Here is a 14,642-nt window from a genome sequence, read left to right as displayed (position 1 = left end):
CCTTTGGGGACCGGGGAGGGCTTTGGGGGGGGGGGGGGCCCGTGGACGCCGGGGGAGTGGTTTGGGGAGTGGGGTAGACCGGTGGGGACCAGAGAGGGCCGTTGGGTCGCGGGGCTGGCCTGTTGAGGGTGTGGGGCCCTGTGGGTGTCTGGGGACCTGTGGGGACTGGGTGAGGGTCTTTGGGGGTCCGGGGTCCTTTGGAAGCCCAGAGAACCTTTGAGGACCGCTGGCTTCCTTCGGGGTTGTGGTCGGGGGATCGTAACCTTTGGGGTTGGGGTAGAGGACCTCACAACACTGTTCAATTGAAACTTGTGTATTATAACGACCACACTCAAATTCTCTTCCAAAATCTCTTCTAAAATCATATTTTATAATGTCTCTAGCTGTTTTGCCGAAATAATTCCATAAAATAGCTAAAACGGTTTCGCCAAAATTATCCCTAAACGGAATTTCAGCATGTTCCATTTGTTTGGCATCCCTGCGCTGGCTTATTTCAAATTATTTGGAAACCTTTTCGCGCGATAAGATCAAAACGTCTGCTCGGAAACGATTCTCTTGTTAGAAACAACAAATTAATTTCCCTTTCTTGAATCAATTCTCTTTAGAACAATAAATTAATTCCCCTTTCGTGTCAATCAATCAATCATGACATCATGTGTGATCTAACTGTTTCTCCTAGAAAATTCTCTTTAGAAATGTAAAGACATTAATTAACTTGACGTCGTCTGTCAGACATAAATTAACTGTTTCTTGGGAACTCGTAACATTTGGCTTGGAAACAACAATAACAAGTACTGTTTCCTGGAAACTCGTAACATCTGGCTCGAACAACAACAAGAAGGAAGTGTCAAAGTTCCTGTTTTTCCATTCTCACTGACAAAGTCCATAAAACCATCAAATAATCAACGCACATAACCATCCGTGAAAACAGACATAAATGTGACAAAATTTCTGTTTTTTTATTCTCACTGACAAAGTCCATAAAAGCATCCATAAATGTGACAAAATTCCTGTTTTTTCATTCTCACTGACAAAGTCCATAAACCACGTGATTCTATGCCCATATATGGTGTGCCAGTAGGAGCTCATGAGGCATCTCTACTCTTGCGCTGAGGGCTGGGGGGGAGTGTCATCCTCAAAGACATAATTTCTGGACTTTTCAATCACATTGAACAAAATGGCTATCTAAAAATTTTTTTGGATGTTTTTGCTGAAATGGTGGGTGTGGAGGGATGTTAGTTTTCCCCAAACCAGTTTTGACTATTAAAAAGGGCACTAGTCCTTTCAATTTACAATCGAATGAGCCTCTTTGAAGTTTTTAGGACAATCTTTTCAATAAGAAACCTTATATGCCGCCAGGGCGTAAGTTATAACCTTAGCCCTGAGGGTTCTGGATGGAGTAGGGTCCTCAAAGACCTAATTTTTAAGAAATTTCATTTATGTTGAAAAAAATGGCTATCTACAAATTTTGATTGCATGTGTTTGGGTAAATAATGAGCTTTAGAGGGGGCTAGTTGCCCTCCAATCACTTTTGACTATTAAAAAGGGTACTAACCCTTTTAATTTCCAATCGAATGAGCCTTTTTAGAAGTTTCAACGAAAACGCTTTATATAAGAAACTTATATGCCCCAAGGGCATAACTTACATCCCTTGCCCTGAGGGGTTTGGGAGGTTTGTCATCCTCAAAATCATAATTTCCAGAACTTTCAACTACGTTGAACAAAATGAATATCTCAAAATTTTGATTGGATGTGTTTGGGAAATTGGTGGGCGTGTGAGGGGCGTTAGCTGCTCTCCAAACACTTTTAGCAATTAGAAAAGGCACTAGCACTTTCAATTTCCAATTGAATGAGCCCTTTTGATATATCTACGACAACACTTTCAATAAAAACCTTATATGGCCCTAGGGCATAGATTAAAACCCTTGGCCTGAGTGGTTTGGGGGGAGCAGAGCGGTTGTCACGTTAAAGACCTAATTTCCAAAACTTTCAACTACGTTGAATAAAATGTCTATCAAAAAATTTAGATTGGCTGTGTTTGGGGAAAAGGTGAGAGGGGTTAGGTGAGAAAAGGTGAGGGCGTGAGAGAGGGGTTAGTTGCCCTAAAATCACTTTTGACTATTAAAATGGCACTACGAAAAGTTTCTACGACAAATATTTCAATAAAAACCTTATATACCCCCGGGCATAACTTCTAACACTTGCTATGAAGATTGTGGGGGGAGTGTCCTGCTCAAATGTATAATTTTCTGAACTTTGAACTGTGTGGAACAAAATCGCTGTCTTAAAATTTTATAGGATATGTTTGGGAAAATGGTGGGCCTGGAAAGGGTGTTAGTTGCTTTCCAATCACTTTCGACTATTAAACAGGGCATTAGCCATTTCAATTTCAAATCGAATGAGCTCTTTTTGAAGTTTCTACGACAACGCGTTCTATAAAAACCTTATATGCCCCCATGGCATATTTTAAAGCCCTTACCCTGAGGGCTGTGGGGGGGGGGTGTAATCCTCCAAGACCTAATTTTCATAACTTAAAATGACGTTGAATAAAATAGCTATCTCAATATTTTTATTGGATGTGTTTTGGAAAAAGGTGGGTGTGACAGGGGGGTTAGTTGCCCTCAAATCACTTTCGACTATTAAAAAGGGCACTAGCCCTTTGAATTTCCAATCGAATGAGCTTTTTTTAAAGTTTCTACGACAAAGCCTTCTATAAAAACCTTATATGCCCCCAGGGCATAACTTACAACCCTTGCCCTTAGGGCTGTGGGGGAGTTTCATCCTCAAAAACATAATTTCTATCTGGAAATCAACTATGTTGAACAAAATGGCTATCTCGAAATTTTGATTGGATGTGTTTCGGGAAATGGTGGGCGTTGAAGGGGTGTTAGTCACCTTCCAGTCAATTTTAACTATTTAAAAGGCTTCAAATCACCCCAAATCCTAGTTGAATGAGCCCTTTTCGAAATTTCTGCAACAGTTACTTCGTTATAATATGCTCAACTATAAGGGAAAAAAATAATGAATAATATATTCTGCAAACATCGTTCTCATATAGTCTAAAGTCATAAATTAAAACTCTTCCCCTGGGGGCTTTGGGGGAGTGTCCTCCTCAAAAACATACTTTTTATCAGGAAATCAACTACGCTGAACAAAATGGCTCTCAAAATATTGATTGGATGTGTTTTGGGGATTGATGACCGTGGGAAGGGGCTAGTTGCCCTTCAATCACTTTTGACTATTAAAAGGGCACTAGTCACTCCAATTTCCAATTGAATGAGCCATTTTCGAAGTTTCTCAGACAACTTCTTCGATACGAAGTGGCCTGGTATGGAAAAAATAACACATTGCGCTAACATCGTTCTTTACTTAGGTAGCACGATCACGCTGCCTATGTTTGGTGGTCATATAAACTTTGGACGAATCTAATTTGACTGACAATTGTGAGTTTTGGTCCCATTTTAAGAGTCAGCTATGATCAAAGGGAAAGTAGCAACACCCCTTCCCCACGTTCTCTTTTCGTCTAAACGTATCGAATTGAAATTTTGGGCTTGAAAACCGCCGCAGCTAGTTATTCATCATTAATAAATTAAGTTTGTGGAAGGTGTTGTCGCTTAAGCTGTGGAGGGGACTCTTTCGATTAGAAATCGATTTTTTTTTGTTCTAATTAAAATTCGATAATAAATATCTTAACCATCTCCCCAGTCTCACGTCGATTTTCCCCCAAATGTATTCGCATTAAAATTTGAAATAGCCATTTCGTTAAAAATAGACTGAAACTCAATTAACTATAAACTTAGAAGTTGAAAAATTACCCAGAGCCCCTGGGACAAGGTTTGTATCTTATGCACGTTGCCTATTGCTAACATATAGGTTTTTGTGGAATAGGTTTTGTGATTGTATTAACTTTAAAGGGGACTCATTCGAATGAAAATTGAAACTTCTTGTTCTTTTTTTAGAGTCAAAAGTGATCAAAAGACAACGAGCCATTCTCCATCCCCTTCCCCCAAAGGCATCCGGTGAAAATTTTATGATAGCCATTTTGTTGAAAATAGTCCAAATGCAAAATAACTATGCTTCCGTGGTTTGATTCCCCTCCTAGTCCAGCGGAAAGGGTTGTGAATTATGCAAGCTGCTTACTCTTACTATGATACTTTCTTTACTTTGATACTTGGATTTACTTATTTACAAGGCAATTTTGATTTATTGGGCTGGAGCCTTAACTAATTTATGTTGCTTTTTGTTGCTTGTATATTTTGTTTACTTAGATAATTTATTATTTTGATACTTTGGTTACTTTCATACTATGTTACTCTGATATTGTTACTTTGATACTAGTTTTGACATTTTAATGAAACGCTAATGTTGAAAAAAAAATTGAGTTTTAAATAGCGCAGTTTGAAAAGCTTGAAACTTTGGCATTTAAAAACGAACAGAAATTAATTAGAAGAAAAACTTTCAGAAAAAGAAATTTTTCAGAGAAAAGAAAGAGCCATATTAAACTTAAGATCAGCAGAAACAGAAATCTATAATAATTACATCTCAAAACGACCAGGAATTAATATTAAAATAAAAAGGAACCAAAGACGAACAAAAATTAAGTAAACAATCACAGCAAACAAAAATACGAGAGGTGTCATATAAATGAACAAATAAACTTTAAAGCGAGTAAAAATTAAATTGAATTAGCAAATCATGTCTAAAACAAGCAGAAAATCTCTTACTTTTAAAAACTAAATAAAACCAAAAGGAACAATAACTGAAAACTCTGTGTCCTGAACTGTCTTGTAAAGAACTAATAAAATGAAACTGAACATTTCATGTGTAATGATATTACTTTCTAAAAGCTAATATCACGCTAGTGATTTGTGATCTTATGCTATGTGCCTATAGGTGAGATTGGTGAGGATGTCAAGGAGAGATTCTACGAAAAAATACAGGCTGTCACTATAAACATCCACAAGCATGATGCTCTGTATATTTTCGACAAATTAAATGTGGAAGTGGGAAATGATCCCCAGTGTTGTCCTGAAGCTCTAGAACCAGAAGGACTTGGCATAATAAATGAAAATACTACATGTCTTATAGAATATGCATTAAGAAATGACCCTTCGACTCTTGGAAATTTTAACAGCCAAAGAAACAGTATGTATTTGCAGATGTAAGTAACCGGTATATCTGCATATTTGCAGAAATAATAAAAAGACGGCTTAACATGGAATCAACTACGTCATTGTCAGATTTGCTTTAGGATGCACACAAGCTTTTTAGATGTATTCGTGGATGGATAGATGGATAAGAGCCGATATTCAGTCATATCAGACGCTTAGTGTCACCAATGGGAAAATCCTGAATAGAATGAACAGTAAATAACTAAGTCAAACTGGAACCGAACAAAAACCACTGCAAAGCGTAGTAGGGCTTGCGCCCCCTGCACCCTCTAAGCCAGAACACAGTTTTAACTTTACTGAAAACAAGTCTCATATCAATGTATTTTTCTTATTAACATAATATTAAAAAAAACATCCTCATAACAAAGGTTACTGAAAAACTCAAAATTAGTTTGGGTTGAGATTTTAATGTATACGAGGTATACACATTTTTATTCATGACAGCATTCAGAAGCTTTATTTATTTATTTATTGTATTCGACGCAGGAGAAAGCAATAGGCTATGCGCTGTACAAATTAAAGAAATGACAGCTCAACATCAATACTGCAAAACACACACACACAAAAAAACTCTTCACTAAAACAACTATACAACTAACAAAATTACAGAAACTGTTTTTCATAGAAATCAGGTCCAACGAAAGCACTCTTAAATGTTTGCACCGTTTGCGCAGAAACTACAGTCTCCAGTAAACTATTCCACAGTCTTATTCCTCGGTTAATAAAGCAACATAGACCTATTTTCTTGTGCACTCAAGGCTGATACAATTTATACAAGTTTTGTCAAGCAGCTGAGTAATGACTAAAATTGAAGAAATCGGCCCAGTAAACAATATCAACATCCTTCATAATAAGGAACGTATTGATCAGGTCATTCCTATCCCGTCGAAACTGCAGGGAAGGAAGTTCCAAGCATTACAGTTGACGCTGATACGGTAAATGACTCAAATATGGCAAAAACTTTGATGCCTGATATTGAACCTTTTCAATTTGCTGCAAGTCAAGTGTCCATGTAGGATACCACATGGATTTATTAAATTGATTTATCAAATTCAAAAAGAGAATACTTTTAAAATGTAGTCTGTTTTCTGTAAAGTAAAAATTACCTCTAAAACACATTTTTGTGGTAGTTTCAGCATGTTTTGAGTTTGATATTTCTTATAATTATTTCTTATAATTTTTTTAGTTTATGGTTTTAATATTTATTAATGATGATTTTTGTCATCCTTAGGTTAAAGTAACTCTATACTTTTGTTTGACAGCCTTCTTTTATGAAAGATTTCAAAATAATATACGTTTGTTTTTAATTTACATATTTTTTGGGGTTCCACCCCTGTTTCTTTTCTTTTTTCAGACCAATGACCTGTTTTCCTTTTCGAAATTACATTTGCTTAGCTTTGCCTATAATATAATTTTCAATTATAATTTAAAGATCCGTTGCTAAGCCACTGGTGTTGCAATAAAGGAAGTTTTTTTCAAAAAATTTATTTTGTCTAACTGGACTTGGCCTTAATAGATAATGATATTCAAAATGCCTTTGATTTTGTAGCTTTTATTTTTAGAATTAGCCAGGGTCTATCTAGGGTCCAACCCTACACAAAGTTCGTTGTACAGAAGTGATGATTTTATTTTAGTGTGCGTGAGAGTCTGTGTTCAGAGTCTGTTTTGAGACCCTGTTTAGAGATTCTGTTTTCAGAGTTGATAAATCTATGTTTGGTTGTAGTGACCTTTGTAAGAATATAAGTGAGTTATTTACTACAACATGTAAGATTATTGTCCCTGGACCCAGGCAGGTTAGGAAAAGTGTTTGCGAGAAATAACGTCATTAGTATATCGACAAGGGGCCCGTTCACCTTCGAAAGAGATGGCTAGAGATATTAGTGGTGACCCAGGTGGTGGCACCCTTGGCTGAGAGTTTGGCCCTTTTCATTTTTCAATCACGTTATCATCCCCTCAAATAGGGTATACCGTAACCGGGTATTACCATACCCTATATATACTCTACACTAGTGATAGGCGCGAGGCATCCCACTCCAATAATAATGTTTTTCATAGATTAAGATAAGAATATTGTAAATTATTCCAGGTTTGCTCTATAAGAATACTAATGAAGACTTGCTATTTATATGATAGACAAAATTTGTATCACTTCTTAATAATTAATATAATATTTTGCTTTGGATCGATGGGCATGGGTAAAAATGTTCAAATTTACAGGTCAAAAATATGCTATGCGGCTGATGGAATTCTAACTTCCATCGCGGTAAAGCCTTGAGTACCGACAAAAAATATTTACCAACTGTCCTCCTCCAAACATTCTGCAAATTTTCACTTGATTCCCTTAACCATTCCTGAGATATTGCAGATACACACACCTTGGATTCCCGGAGTCCATTTTGATTTAGTTGAACTTTTTAATTAGCATGTCCTGACAATTTTAACTTAGTATCCTTTGGCCATTTCTGCGTCGTAGATGTGTCATTTGGACAGAACTTGATTCATTTAGAGTCCATTCATTTAGTTTAGAATCCCCAAAAACCTACACTGAAGGTCCATTTTAATACCCTCCTAACATATTGCAGACTCACCCTCTTAGCAACCTGGACACAAGGCAAACTTTTTCATTTAGTTTTGGATCTCCCGCAACCTTACCTGAAAGCTTCATCTTAATACCCTATTCCATTCCTGAGATACTATATCTCTCACATTTTGACAACCTAGATACACTCAAACTCTTTCGATTTTGCTTAATAGTTGTAATAGTGGTAGTGTTATTTCTAGTTGTAAAAGAAGTAGTAGTAGCAGTAGTAGTTTTTACTGTTGTTATTGTAGTAGTAGTAGCAGTATTTGCAGTTGCTAGTAGTCAAAGTATTAATTGGAATTAGTCATAATTACTGGTAGCCGAAAATGACTTTTCAAGTCGTCACAGTAGCAGTCACAAGAATTCATATTCACAAGTGGTCAAATTCTCTGTTTCAAACATTCATAGACAAAATTAGTTACATTTATAGTCTTAAGTAGGATTTACGCAAAAGAGATTTTCAAAATGTATCCAAAATTTATTTCTATGCATTTTTAAAACATTTTTACGAGTTAGACAACCCCTCTATCTATGGACAAAGCTTTGCCTGATAGATTCGATTGAAATTTTTAAACCATTAGTGATGTATTACTAATACGTCTTGGCCCAAGGCCCAATTTTTAAACCATTTTTGATGTATTACTAGTACGTCCTGGCCCTTGTTCTGGCCCAAGGCCAGAACAAAATTTGCACTTTACCGAAAAAATACAAATGAATGGGCATTGTCAGTTTAATATACATATACTGATATTTAGTAATCAAAATGTTAAAATTATTTAATTTATAAAACTTATAAAAGTAACAACATTTATATTTTTTTCAGTAAAGTGCAAATTTTGTTCTGACCTTGGGAAGGCATAGGGGTTTTGCGCCCAATTTATATTAATTTCTGCTCGTTTTGAAATTGACTCGATTATTTATTTTAATTTCTGTTCCTTTTGGGTTTAGTTTATTTGTCGATACTGATTTGTGGTAGTTTCGAGCTTGGTAGATTATTTGATTTTATTTTTGCTCATTTTTTGTTTAATGGAGTTCTAGTTTTTGTTAATGGAGTTCTAGGGCTAGTTGCCCTCCAATCACTTTCGACTAATAAAAAGGGCACTAGCCCATTGAATTTCCAATCGAATGAGCCTGTTTTGAAGTTTCTACTACAACGTCTTCTATAAAAACCTTATATGCCTCAAGGGCATTACTTAAAACCCTTGCCCTGAGGGTTGTGGGGGAGTGTCCTTCTCAAAAACACATTTTCTATCTGGAAATCAACTATGCTGAACAAAATGGTTTTCTCAAAATTTCGATTGGGTGTGTTTGGGGGAATGATTGGTTTGAGGGGGGCTAGTTGCCCTCCAATCACTTTCGACTATTAAAAAAGGGACTAGTCCTTTGAATTTTCAATCGAATGAGCCTGTTTTGAAGTTTCTACGACAACGCCTTCCATAAAAGCCTTATATGTGCCTGGGTATAATTTAAAAATACAAATGAATGTGCATTGTCAGTTTAATATACATATACTGATATTTAGTAATCAAAATGTTAAAATTATTTAATTTATAAAAGTTATAAAAGTAAAACATTTATATTTTTTTCAGTAAAGTGCAAATTTTGTTCTGACCTTGGGAAGGCATAGGGGTTTTGCGCCCAACTTATATTAATTTCTGCTCGTTTTGAAATTGACTCGATTATTTATTTTAATTTCTGTTCCTTTTGGGTTTAGTTTATTTGTCGATACTGATTTGTGGTAGTTTCGAGCTTGGTAGATTATTTGATTTTATTTTTGCTCATTTTTTGTTTAATGGAGTTCTAGTTTTTGTTAATGGAGTTCTAGGGCTAGTTGCCCTCCAATCACTTTCGACTAATAAAAAGGGCACTAGCCCATTGAATTTCCAATCGAATGAGCCTGTTTTGAAGTTTCTACTACAACGTCTTCTATAAAAACCTTATATGCCTCAAGGGCATTACTTAAAACCCTTGCCCTGAGGGTTGTGGGGGAGTGTCCTTCTCAAAAACACATTTTCTATCTGGAAATCAACTATGCTGAACAAAATGGTTTTCTCAAAATTTTGATTGGATGTGTTTTGGGGAATGATTGGTTTGAGGGGGGCTAGTTGCCCTCCAATCACTTTCGACTATTAAAAAAGGGACTAGTCCTTTGAATTTTCAATCGAATGAGCCTGTTTTGAAGTTTCTACGACAACACCTTCCATAAAAGCCTTATATGTGCCTGGGTATAATTTAAAAATACAAATGAATGTGCATTGTCAGTTTAATATACATATACTGATATTTAGTAATCAAAATGTTAAAATTATTTAATTTATAAAAGTTATAAAAGTAGAACATTTATATTTTTTTCAGTAAAGTGCAAATTTTGTTCTGACCTTGGGAAGGCATAGGGGTTTTGCGCCCAACTTATATTAATTTCTGCTCGTTTTGAAATTGACTCGATTATTTATTTTAATTTCTGTTCCTTTTGGGTTTAGTTTATTTTTCGATACTGATTTGTGGTAGTTTCGAGCTTGGTAGATTATTTGATTTTATTTTTGCTCATTTTTTGTTTAATGGAGTTCTTTTTTTTTCTTTGAAAAACTTATTTTGTAGAAAATGTTTTTTTTAATTAATTTCTCTTCGTTTTATATTGAAATAGTCTTTTCAGGGAAAAAGAAAATAACATTTTAAATCTTTTCGATTTTGTAAGACTTCATAGTTTGGCCTGCTATTTGAATGCTGGAGAAAAATTTTCAGTAATTTTTAAGGACATACACCATTTTAAAAATCTGAACACAAATAATACTGTTTAACTTATTTTCATACCTCCTCTAGTTAACCTGAAATGAAAAACTTGATACCAATCGCAAAAAAATCTGTTTACTTTCTTTGATAGCTTTGATACACTTACACTATTATGATTTGGTTAAATTTTAAGAGCAGACTTGGTTAAATTTTTAAAGTTTGAACATAATACCCTAAGTCGTTCTTGGGTTACTGCTGAAATTCCTTATTGGGAATTAGCATTATCACAGTGAATTTTGATTTAGTTTTAAGGCAACATTTAGTTTTTAAACATAATGGGCAAATGGGAGGGTGGGAGTGGAAGGGGGATTAGTTGCCCTCCAGTCACTTTTGACTATTAAAAAGGGCATCAGCCCTTTCTATTTTCAATCGAAGGAGCCCCTTTCGAAGTTCCCATGACAACTCCTTCGATACGAAGTGCCCTGGTCTAAACAACAACAACAACAAAAAATATTACTAATAACGTTCGACTATTATAAAAGGCACTCTGCCTTTGAATTTCCAATCGAATGAGCTTTTTTTGAAGTTTCTACGACAACGCCTTCTGTAAAAACATTATATGCCCCCTGGGCATAACATAAAACCCTTGCCCTGTGGGTTGTAGGGGAGTGTCCTCCTAAAAAGAATATTTTTTATCTGGAAATCAACTACGCTGAACAAAATGGCTATCTCAAAATTTTGATTGGATGTGTTTGGGGGAATGATGGGCGTGGAGGGGGCTAGCTGCTCTCCAATCTCTTTCAACGATTAAAAAGGGCATTAGCCCTTTGAATTTCCAATTGAATTAGCCTTTTTTGAAGTTTTTTTTACCACAACGCCATTTATAAGAAACCTTATATTCCCCATGGGCATAACTTGAAACCCTTGCCCTTAGGGTTGTGGGGGAGTGTCCTTCTCAAAATATATTTTCATTCTGGAAATCAACTAGCCTACGCTAAACAAAATGGCTATCTCAAAATTTTGATTGGATGTGTTAGGGTGAATGAAGGACGTGGGGGGGGGGGGGCTTGTTGCCCTCCAATCACTTTCAACTATTAAAAAGGGCACTCGCTCTTTAAATTTCCAATCAAATGAGCCCCTTTTGAAGTTTCTATGACAACGCCTTCTATAAAAACTTTATATACCACACGACATAACTTAAAGCCCTTGCCCTGAAGGTTGTTGGGGAGTGTCCTCCTCAAAATATATTTTTTACCTGGAAATCAACTACGCTGAACAAAATGGCTATCTCACAATTTTGAATTGGATGTTTTTTGGGAAAATTATAGGCGTGGGAGTGGGGCTAGTTCCCCTCCAATCGCTTTCGACTATTAAGAAGGGAACTAGCCCTTTGAATTTCCAATCGAATGAACCTTTTTTGAAGTTTCTATGACAACGCCTTCTTATAAAAACCTTATATGCCCCCAGGTCATAACTTAAAACCCTTGCCCTGAGGGTTTTGGGGGAGTCTCCTCCCAAAAAATATATATTCTATCTGGAAATCAACTAGCCTACGCTGAACAAAATGGCTACCTAAAAATTCTGATTGGATGTGTTTGGGGAAATGATGGGCATGAGGGGCTAGTTGCCCTCCAATTACTTTCAATTACTCAAAAGGGCACTAGCCCTTAAAATTCCCAATCGAATGAGTCTGTTTTGAAGTTTCTACGACAACATAGTCTATAAAAAAATTATATGCCCCCAGGGCATAACTTAAAACCCTTGCCCCGAGGGTTGTTGGGGAGTATCCTCCTAAAAACCATATTTTTTATCAGTAAACCAACTACGCTGAACAAAATGGGTATTTCAAAATTTTGATTAGATGTGTTTTTGGGGATGATGGGCGTGGGGGGTGGGCTAGTTAGCCCTTTAAATTTCCAACCAAATGAACCTTTTTTGAAGTTTCTACGGCAACGCCTTCTATAGAAACCTTATATGCCCCTAGGGCATAACTTAAAACCTTTGCCCTAAGGGTTGCGGGGGAGTGTCTTCCTCAAAAACATATTTTAGATCTGGAAATTAAATAAGCTGAACAAAATGGCTATCTCACAATTTTGATTGGATATGTTTGGGTGAATGATGGGCGTGGGGTGGGAGCTAGTTGCCCTCAAATCACTTTCGACTATTAAAAATGGCACTGGCCCTTTGAATTTCCAATCGAATGAGCCTGTTTTGAAGTTTCTACGACAATGCCTTCTATAAAAACCTTATATGCTCCAAGGGCATAACTTAAAACCCTTGCCCCGAGGGTTTTGGGGGAGGGTCCTCCTCAAAAAGATATTTTCTAGATCGAAATCAGTTACGTTGACAAAATGCCTATCTCAAAATTTTGATTGAATGTCTTTTGAGGAATGATGGGCGTGAAGGGAGGGGGGAGGCTAGTTGCCCTCCAATCACTGTCGACTATTAAAAAAGGGACTAGTCCTTTGAATTTTCAATCGATTGAGCCTGTTTTGAAGTTTCTACGACAACGCCTTCCATAAAAGCCTTATATAAGCCTGGGTATAATTTAAAACCCTTGCCCTGAGGGTTGTGGGGGAGTGTCCTTCTCAAAAGCCTATTTTCTATCTGGAAATCAACTACGTTGAACAAAATGGCTATCTCACAATTTTGATTGGATGTGTTTAGAGGAATGATGGGTGTGGGGAGATGGCTAGTTGCCCTCCAATCACTTTCGACTATTAAAATGGGCACTAGCCCTTTGAATTTCCAATCAAATAAGCCAGTTATGAAGTTTCTACGACAACTACTTCAATAAAAGCCTTATATGCCCCCAGGGAGGGCTAGTTGCCCTCCAATCACTTTCGACTAATAAAAAGGGCACTAGCCCATTGAATTTCCAATCGAATGAGCCTGTTTTGAAGTTTATACTACAACGTCTTCTATAAAAACCTTATATGCCTCAAGGGCATTACTTAAAACCCTTGCCCTGAGGGTTTTGGGGGAGTGTCCTTCTCAAAAACACATTTTATATCTGGAAATCAACTATGCTGAACAAAATGGTTTTCTCAAAATTTTGATTGGGTGTGTTTGGGGGAATGATTGGTTTGAGGGGGGCTAGTTGCCCTCCAATCACTTTCGACTATTAAAAAAGGGACTAGTCCTTTGAAATTTCAATCGAATGAGCCCGTTTTGAAGTTTCTACGACAACGCCTTCCATAAAAGCCTTATATGTGCCTGGGTATAATTTAAAAATACAAATGAATGTGCATTGTCAGTTTAATATACATATACTGATATTTAGTAATCAAAATGTTAAAATTATTTAATTTATAAAAGTTATAAAAGTAAAACATTTATATTTTTTTATATTTTTTTTCTACGACAACGCCTTCCATAAAAGCCTTATATGTGCCTGGGTATAATTTAAAACCCTTGCCCTGAGGGTTGTGGGGGAGTGTCCTCCTCCAAAAAAATTTTTTTTTTCTGGAAATCAACTATGCTGAAAAAAATGGCAATCTCACAATTTTGATTGGATGTGTTTGGAGGAACGATGGGCATGGGGCGGGCTAGTTGCCCTCTAATCACTTTCGACTAATAAAAGGACACTAGCCCTTTGAATTTCCAATCGAATGAGCCTGTTTTGAAGTTTATACTACAACACCTTATATAAAAACCTTATATGCCCCAAGGGCATAAATTAAAACCCTTGCCCTGAGAGTTGTGGGGGAGTGTCCTCCTCAAAAACACATTTTCTATCTGGAAATCAACTATGATGAACAAAATGGGTTTCTCAAAATTTCGATTGGATGTGTTTGGGGGAATGATTGGTTTGAGGGGGGGGGCTAGTTGCCCTCCAATCACTTTCGACTATTAAAAAGGGCACTAGAATTCCCAATTTCCAATCGAATGAACCCCTTTTGAAGTCTCTACAACGATTCCTTCTATATGAAGTTCCCTGCTTTAAAGAAAAAAAATAATAAACTGTACATTGTGTCAACATTGATCTAATATGCCCTCAGGGCATAACTTAAAACCCTTGCCCTGAGGGATGTGGGGGAGTGTCCTCCTCAAAAACATTTTTTCTATCTGGAAATCAACTACGCTGAACAAAATGGCTATCTCAAAATTTTGATTTAATGTGTTTGGGGGAATGATGAGTGTGGGAGGGGGGGGGCTAG

General features: G+C 36.5%; 1 pseudogene; it reads left to right on the top strand.

Annotated features, from left to right (window-relative positions):
- Window positions 1–6,187, top strand: part of LOC148947348 (uncharacterized) — a 34,472-nt pseudogene extending 28,285 nt beyond the window's left edge.
- The last annotated feature ends 8,455 nt before the right edge of the window (window positions 6,188–14,642 follow it).

This window comes from Artemia sp. Qi Xiang Cuo, chromosome 10, assembly GCF_049724085.1.
Source record: "Artemia sp. Qi Xiang Cuo chromosome 10, ASM4972408v1, whole genome shotgun sequence".
In the NCBI taxonomy this organism is placed as follows: Eukaryota; Metazoa; Arthropoda; class Branchiopoda; order Anostraca; family Artemiidae; genus Artemia; species Artemia sp. Qi Xiang Cuo.
The sequence above is the reverse complement of the archived record's forward strand: the minus strand, read 5'-3'. Positions and strand labels throughout refer to the sequence as shown.